Below are 9,337 nucleotides of genomic sequence, written 5' to 3'. Positions count from 1 at the left end.
TAGCAATCTATGAACCCCCTTAGGTACTTTCTTACCGTGGTAAACCGCTAAGTTTCTAGGGGAAAATTAAGTCTGTCTAGAGCGGCATATCGCTCCTAAAAGAAATTCCCTAATCTTATCATAGAAATGGGCCTTAGCAATTAACAGAGGGTGCATGCAATCTTCTTCTAACATCATAGTAGGTAATTCATGCAAACTAGGCATACCGGCTCAACGGGGCGATGACCTCCATCAAGCACCCAGAGCACGAGGTTCGCGTTCAATGGGGCAAATTCGTCCATCGAGCACCCGAAACCCGGCATACACAATTCTAACATAAATTAAACGCATGCATACGTACAACGGAAGCTTAAGGCATACAAGCAACACTCAGANGACTACCTTAACAGTTTTCACGTTTGTAAGCATGCTTGTTCTGACCTAAGAATAGATTAGAACACGTTTATATGATCCTGATAACCACGTGCTGCTATTGGACTCGATCCTCTACACCAAGGTCCAAAATGACTTGTCATCCATTAGGTGATCCATCAATAGGAATATCCTACACCCCATATCTCATTAGTGGCATAAAGGGCACATCACACTTTTGGAAGTCCATAAACTTGAACTTAGCTCGTGGAGACTCCAACCAAACCTTGAAGTCATGACTTCCATCGCTTCATTCTCATTATTGGTGGATTTTATCTCACAACTTCCCAACTTAACCAAAACTCAGTTGAGGTAATGGTTTGCTTGAGGGGTGTTTAATTCCTATAGTGATCGTCTTTGGTTGTATGAACAATATTGCTTGGGTCTACTTATGTGGTTTGTACCGAGGCATTCTCTATACTGTCTAGGCCTACTACGTGCTCTCCACGGAGGCATGCTTGCCATCTAGAATTATGGTCATAGGAGGCTAGGTCCAAGGTATTTCACCTCGTACTAGGCCTTAGAAAGTCTCATGTACATCTTTGGACGTCTCGCACTTTGCGGCGTCACCTCTCTATCTTCCTAAGGCTAGTAAGCTATAAAATGACCTCTCTCGACCTCCTCACAATAACTCGCAGCATCGACGTATAGAGTGATCATTCAATATTTATCGTCCTGAGGCATAATCATAGTTACCACGTAACCCAAGACAAACATAATATTCACACGCTTTACATCATATCATAACCTACTAAATAGGGTTAGACTGAATACCTAGTCGTGGCGAGGCGTGTCATCGAGCTGAGTGATAGAGGTGTACGACTCTCTATCCTAAAAGTAAAGTCTACAAAATCTAAAACCTGACTGCTCTGATACCAATCTGTCACGACCCGATTTTTGAGGCTTCGATAAATCGAATCGTGACTAAAAAGACGAAAGCGAAAACAAATGAAAATAAAAAGAAGATAAAATAGGAGATGAAAATTTGATAAAATTTAAAACAAGAAAAAGGAGTCAACGACATCAAAATTAAATACAAAATTAAAATCAAATATTTCGAACGGGAAATACAATTGTGAAGAAAATACAAAAGAATCTAAAAAAAATGGACAAAGGACTCTAAAAGACCGACAAGGGACTGACGCTCCGGAACGACACCCCTCTGTGACAGTGCAACTCTTGAGCACCTCCCCATATCGACTAGTACCTGAAAAAAAAAAAAAAGGGAGAAAGGAGTGAGTATAAAAATATACTCAGTAAGCAACCTACTTGTAGGCTCTTTTCGCATCCTTATCTTAGTGGGTATCCACGGTCTTATCTCTAGGTTCTAGTGAGTATGAATCACGTACAACTCTCTTTTCTGTATCTTAGGAGGCTTGCCCATTTTATGCTGTGAAATGATCAGTGTCCTGAGGTGAGGCGTGACCTCATAAGTAAATCTGAGGGGATCGTATGGCTGGATCTGAATATGTGACTCTCTCTGAACATCATCAGTGGAGGTTAGCTGACAACCCTCACACGGGACCATACATCCACTAAATTTGGGGTGCGACCCCCTGTGTGCCGGTCAGCTACTGAGTCATCCTACGTGGCTCCACGTCCCCCACTAAGGGATGGGTTTCTACGGCCCAGGAGTCCTGACCAGAAGACCCCTTAGCTATCACCACTAGATCTGGGCACCTGTCACACTTCCCTATCCAAATCTACCAAGCTCAACGATCTTCGTACTAGAGCTCTGTCTCGACGGTATGGTATCAGAGCAGAGAGGAAAGTGGAGGTTCTGATGACACTACCTACACTGCTAAACTCTAGCGGGCTACCTACAGTTACCGTGGTGTCCTACTATCCTTTCTAGGGTGGAACTTGGTGGCTTAGACTTGGATTCGTGCATCTCTAGGATTCTCGTGCCTTGTCTCACAAACCTATCGGGTTTGAAATTCTGGACTCTGGATCTGCCAATAATTATTTTGCGGGTCTATATGCACGGTGTTCTAGAGGTCTCCTAATCTAGGATCTCGTTTAGCCTACTTAGTCACAAGCACCCTAATCTGCGCTCATAATTCCTTCATATTCAACAAGAAAGATAACACAAGCAATCATCATGCATAGGAGTTAACACGCAGCAGTTCATGCAAATTAACAAACATGCTCAACGGGAAGATAACGTCCATCTTTACCCAGAGCGCAGATTTCACAAGTTTCCCATCCTCCTCATGCATACATACTTTATCAGAATCTCAATCAAAACAGATTTAATAAACATTTCATATCTAGCTTTCCTTAATCATTTCATTTTTGCAGTTTCCATACTAATATGGTAGGTCCGGCTAGCTAAGTTTATAGGTGGTAACATGCATGCTTGTTCCTAGCGGTTCCTACAAGTACTGCTCGTGGGAATCCAAATGGCTACTTATTTGGTTGACGCGTGCCTTCCCAAGCTCTAATTTATTTGCCAGAAAAGGTTCCAAAAATTCTAGAATTTCCTTGATAGGTCCTAATTCACATAAAAATGGGATCAGAGTTGAAATCGGTGCAAAAAACAAGCAAAATGAAGCCCACGCGCTGTGCACGCGCCGGCACACACCCACACACGTAGCCTCCACGCGCAGGGCACACGCGCGGGCAGTGCCGCGTTTCGAACCCAAGCGGCTGCAGACTTATCTTCAAATTTTCTGAGCGCGACACATGGAGCACAGTGTTTGGCGGAAAATGTCGGGTTGGACTGCGGGTTTCAGACTGGTTCGGCGGGCGTACGGGTCAACCCGACTCAGCGCACCAGAAACGCTGCCACGTGACGCACGTCGGCTCCGCCGCGCTCTTCCGTTCGCTGAACGACGCGTGGTGCTCTCTTTCTCTCTCTTGCGTGTGTTTCAAATTTCCAGATGTTAGCATTTTCGCGTTTTCGATCTATTTTCTTCTAATTTTCTTATCTTTCAATCCGTAATCCATATCAACAAAGTTTCTTCACGAAAATTGTAGATCTCATATTTTACTTCTACAATATATTTTTCCTTTAGTTTTTCCTTGAACATAGGATGAGTTAAGGCCGTCCAAAGATACGAAAAAACTCACATTTTCTGTTTTTGATCGATTTACCCGAAGTCCAACTAAACTCCGATTTTCGTCCGATTCTCGTCCAGGAACTTCAAGAAACCTGTGTGAATCTTATTTTACTTACATACCTCAAAAACTTCAGATCTAACCCTCAAGAAACTCCTCAGATCTAGATAAAATCGAAACTAGAAGTTCAGAACCTTACTTTGTCCGTTCTCAGATCTTCTTGCCGGAATGAGTGAATCCACCACCCAAACTCCTTTTCCAGCACCGAGAGAAGTATTGCTTCGAAGTTTCTTGCCTTGGATTCAATCTGCAATGGTGGTTTGTCTTCTCTGTTCTTCCTCTCTCCCTAACCCTAACTTCTTCTCCTTTCTCCTTTCTCCTTTCTCTCTCTCTCTCTCTCTTTTTTCTCGGATCTTCTTTCTCTTTCTTCTTGGAGCCCAAACAACTAGACCCCTTAGGTAAGGAGGGCAAAAAATGACCCTTTTGCTCCTATGTTGTTATTTTTATTTTTTATTTATTTATCTAAAAATTTGGGTATTTAATGAACAGACAATGAATGATGAAGATAAAGACCAGTGGATCAAAGCCATGAATCTTGAAATGGAGTCAATGTACTTCAATTCAGTCTGGAAACTTGTAGATCAACCAGATGGGGTAAAACCTATTGGTTGCAAATGGATCTACAAGAGGAAACGAGACCAAATCGGTAAGGTACAGATCTTTAAAGCTCGACTTGTAGCAAAGGGTTATACCCAAAGAAAGGGGGTGGACTATGGTGGACTATGAAGAAACCTTCTCTCCTGTTGCTATGCTTAAATTGATTAGAATACTCTTGTTCATTACCACATTTTATGATTATGAAATTTGGCAAATGGATGTTAAGACAGTCGTTCTAAACGACAATCTTGAAGAGAGTATCTATATGGCTCAACCAGAGGGGTTCATTGAACCGGATCACGAGCAAAGGGTTTGCAAGCTTAAAAGATTCATTTATGGGTTGAAGCAAGCATCTCGATCCTAGAATATAAAGTTTGATACTGCGATAAAATCTTATGGCTTTAAACAGAATGTTGACGAACCTTGTTTTTATAAAAGGATAGTCAACTCTACAGTAGCTTTCCTGGTGTTGTACATTGACGATATCCTACTCATTGGGAATGATGTGGGATTTCTGACTAACATTAAGCATTGGCTAGCGATACAATTCCAAATGAAAGATTTGGGAGAGGCTCAGTTTGTTCTTGGAATCCAAATTGTTCAGAATCGCAAGAACAAAACACTAGCATTGTCTCAGGCATCGTACATCGACAAAATGTTGATTTGATATAAGATGTAGGACTCAAAGAATGGATTATTACCTTTCAGGCACGAAATTCATTTGTCGAAGGAACAAAGTCCTAAGACACCTCAAGAAGTTGAGGATATGAGACACATTCCCTATGCGTCAACAGTCGGTAGTCTGATGTATGTCATGCTATGTTCCCGACCCGACATATGCTATGTTGTGAAAATTGTCAGCAGATATCAGTCCAATCCGGGACGTGATCATTGGACTGTCATTAAGAATATTCTCAAGTATCTTAGGAGAACGAGAGACTATATGTTAATGTACGGTGCTAAGGATCTGATCCTTACAGGGTACACTGACTCATATTTTCAGACCTATGTAGATTCGAGGAAATCGACATCAAGATCTGTCTTCACTCTAAACGGAGGAGCAATAATATGAAGAAGCATAAAGCAAGGTCGAGTTGTTGATTCCACAATGGAGGTTGAGTATGTTGCTACTTGTGAAGCAATAAAAGAATCTGTATGGCTTAGGAAGTTCTTAACTTATTCGGAAGTCGTTCCAAATATGCATCTTCCCGTCACTCTTTATTGTGATAACAGTGGAGCAGTTGCAAATTCAAAAGAACCAAGAAGCCATAAGTGAGGAAAACATATTGAGGGCAAATATCACCTCATAAGGGAGATTGTGCAACGAGGAGATGTGATCGTCATACAGATAGCTTCAGAGCACAACATTGCTGATCCATTTACAAAGCCCCTCATGGCTAAAGTGTTTGAAGGGCACCTAGTGAGTCTAGAACTACGAATTATGTAATCTAGGGCAAGTGGGAGAAAAGACATGAGTATGTTATGCCCTAGCTTATTGTATTTATGTCTTTCTCTCTATTCAACGTTATAAAACCCCACTAGAGTTTTAGTCCAAGTGGAAGTTTGTTGGGTTTTATGTCCTAAAACTCATAGTTTGTAAACAAAAACATATTCTATGGGGGCGTCCCATGCAATGAGTATTGCATAAGATCAGACCATGAAGAAAATCACTCTCACTTTATAATGCGAGTAAAGTGGTGTCTCACAACACGTCCTCGTTGACTAGTTGACCCGTCATTCCTGCCACGTTGTGATACATTTCAACTTTTTGCTAATACGCTTCTCTCTCATCTCCAGCAGCTGTGTATCCACGATCGATTATGATGGTGTTAATATAACACATGCAAAAGCAATTTGGATCTTAGGCACTTTTAGAACATCAATTATACTAAATAACTAGCATGTCTTCTCCACTATCCTCCGGCCTTAGAACGGGATTGTTGAATCCGGTAAGTGACTTAACTTGGGAGGGATTTTATATATACGAAGAGAGTGTTTGTGAGAGGTTTTTCTCAAGGTTTTCCACCAAGAAGACCTTTCATGCACCATGATCACTCTATTTATAGAGTCATGTTTACATGTTCATGCAAATTTGAGATCACCAAATTTTGACGCTCAAAATTCCGCTTAAATGTTTGGGATTATGTGGTAAGCATGGATGTTTTTGTTAACCAAATTTTGACACTCAAAATTCCACTCAAACTTGTGGGGTTTATTTGGCAAGCATACAAGTTTGGTTAAACCAAATTTTGACACCTCAAAATTACAGATTTTTCCATTAAATGAAGTCAACATTTTGACTTTCTTCATTCTAATTCAAAAATTAATTTGAATAATTAATTTCAAACTAAAGTAATATTAAATGATTAATTAAGCTATTTAATGAATATATAATATTAACTCAAAAGTCAATCCCAATCAATTTCGTCAAATATTTGATTAAAATATTTAAAACTTATTTAAATATCTCAAATTCTCTCTTTTTGTTTAATTCGTAACTAAAACAAAAATGCAGTTAAATATATCGTATATATGTAGCGCATATTCCCTAATTTGAATTCGAACACTTCGAACTCACTCGTCACACTGTTCTATTGTTTAGTTCGATATGAGCTAGCAGAGGGACCTAATGGACCTATAGATCATGGGCTCCAACGATCCAAGATTAACCGGTTAAACTCATTAACCTTATTAATCAACAACACTCGTTAACTACTAGGACACTCCAATATAGCCTAGTAATTGCACTCCCCTCACTATAGATATATTTCTGTCCATTTGATATAACCATGATTAGTAAGCTGATCCTTCACAGGTTGTTCGTAGCTAAAGTTGGGTCAATTAGTCGTTTTACCCCTGAAGTTGCTTCTTGTTCCTTATGTCCCACTGATCCTCTTATGAAGAATTGGTTTGTGGTCCAACCAGTAAACCGAATCCCTCTCACGCCAATGAGTGGGTGGGGCCCCTTGTTCAAGACCTAAAGTCAGTACTTAAGGGAACTACTTGTCTTCTATCGCTAAAAGTGGGTAGGAGCGAATTCCATCTTGCACTCCACGTCCCCAGCTATTCACCCAGTCTTACCCCTGAAATGGGAGGCCAATTGAGTCGGCAAACTCGAGCCACTCTCACCCATGCATATCTAAGGATAATTCCAAATAAACAGGAGTTCATGGTTAGCTAAGGATTAAGATCGAGTTACGACATTATAAAGTAAGAGTTGTTTTCTTCATGGTCCAATCTTATGCAATACTCATTGCATAGGACGCCTCCACTTACATGTCTCCACATGTACAATTTAGTGATCACGTTGTTTTTGTCATATACAAAAGTGGGCCGCATCCATAGTGTCCCCAGAATAAGGTACTCAGCCTAATCCTTATGCTATAGATCATTTTGACTATATACTTGAACTTGATCCACTCTTATGTCTAGTTCAAGTAATCATACTATAGCCAGAGTGTTCTTAGTTTATTGGATTTAGATTAATGATCGTAAAGTTCACTTTATTCAATAACAATCTTTACTGAATAAACAACAGTAATAACTTTATTGAAAATAGAATATGTTTTTGTTTACAAACTATGAGTTTTAGGACATAAAACCCAACAGATTCTTCCAACGTTCAATTTTTCTAGATTTTGCTGAGCGATGCATTTCAATCTAATTTTTTGGATTGTTTTTTATCTTCCATCGTTAACTAGAAATGACTTGGTTTCTTCACGAAAAATTAAGATATCGAATCAACCAATTCGATGCCATTTTTTTTTTTAATTCTTAGGAAAATAAACACCATAATAATTGAGTTCAAATTTTGGAAAAAATGTATTTTTTTATTGACCATGAAGTGTTTAGGCTGTGATAAATTAGGGAACAATATGACCATGAAGTGTTTAGGATACGATATGATTATGATACATATATATATATGTACACACACATTGTGATATAATATGAAAATGATATGAAACATTTTATGGTACGAGACAAGTGATAAGTGACATGTTTATGATATGATATATTGTGATGGTATATGTTATGGTATGATAGGTATGAAATGTTACATCTTTCCATGTAAAGTTATGTGATGGATTATGTGATGTTTATCCATGTATGCGTGATACATACATGAAATATGTTATGGAGGGAAGGAGAAAGGAAATGAAATAAATGTTATCTTATGAATAAAAATCATGGGACCTCATGCATGTATGTATGTCATGTGTATCGGGATACTTCCCCATTATGTTATGTTCGTAGGGATGCATACCTTCGATATTTATGTTCGACATGTTATCATGAAGACCTTTTCTGTTATGAGAGTCCAATGAAGTGTATTGTGTTGTGCCCGACAAAGTCCGGCCTAAGGGTCCCATATAGATGTCTGATGGGTCCATGTATGCGTACGTGGGCCGTGTGTAGAAAAGTACCATGCATCAAACTCTGCCAAGAATTGAAAAAAGCCTAAGGTCATGGTATGGTTTAAACGATAGGTCACAGTCATATAATGGGTGTGATTGCATTACTAACCGAATAAAATAACTTTACACGATATAAGGTGTTTGCCAAACTAGTTGTGTTTGTATATCCCAACACCTTTTTTGCCTTTATAAAAAAATTTAACAGCACCCTCTTGTAATTAAATATTATTTTGTATTTAATTTTAGTGTCATTTATATTCATTTAAATTTATATTTTATCGAATTTTCATGTTTTATTTTATTTTAGTTTTCATTTTTTGCTTGCTTTTTCATATTTTTAGTTTTGATCGGAGATCCAAATTCTTGAAAATCTGACATCAAGAAAGATTATGGAAATACAATATAATATGTGAAACTTTTAATAAGATGTATGGAAATACAATATAATATGTGAAACTTTTAATAAGATGTATGGAAATTCAAGGATTGTGCCTACCATCCTATTTTAAAATCCATGTGAAGATGCCAGAAACATAAGGATTTAATACCTATTTTAGATTTTATTATTCTAAACTTTCTCTAAGATTGGTTAGTAGAAATCATTATTTTTTTTAGTTTTAATATAAAAAAGATATTGCAATTTTGAAAACTTGTATTCATATACAAATTTAATTTTTTTTTCTTCATAATTTAAAATTTTGGAGAACAACAATACACTTCATTATCAAATACATTTCATAAAAAAAAAAAAAAAAAAAAAAAAAAAAAAAAAAAAAAAAAAAAAAAGTAAA

General features: G+C 38.1%; 1 long non-coding RNA gene across 1 annotated transcript in view; it reads right to left on the bottom strand.

Annotated features, from left to right (window-relative positions):
* LOC111445443 overlaps nt 1–3,859 on the bottom strand; it is a 13,337-nt gene extending 9,478 nt beyond the window's left edge. The window contains exons 1-2 of the long non-coding RNA XR_002710855.1: nt 3,671–3,859; nt 3,508–3,565 (exon numbers count right to left, since the gene is read on the bottom strand). This is a non-coding gene — a long non-coding RNA (uncharacterized LOC111445443). The remainder of the gene's footprint in view (nt 1–3,507; nt 3,566–3,670) is intronic.
* Nucleotides 3,860–9,337: the final 5,478 nt, after the last annotated feature.

The sequence above is a fragment of the Cucurbita moschata genome, unplaced genomic scaffold (assembly GCF_002738365.1).
Source record: "Cucurbita moschata cultivar Rifu unplaced genomic scaffold, Cmos_1.0 Cmo_Scf00007, whole genome shotgun sequence".
NCBI lineage: Eukaryota > Viridiplantae > Streptophyta > Magnoliopsida > Cucurbitales > Cucurbitaceae > Cucurbita > Cucurbita moschata.
Note: the sequence above shows the minus strand (reverse complement) of the source record. Positions and strands in the feature narration are given on the sequence as shown.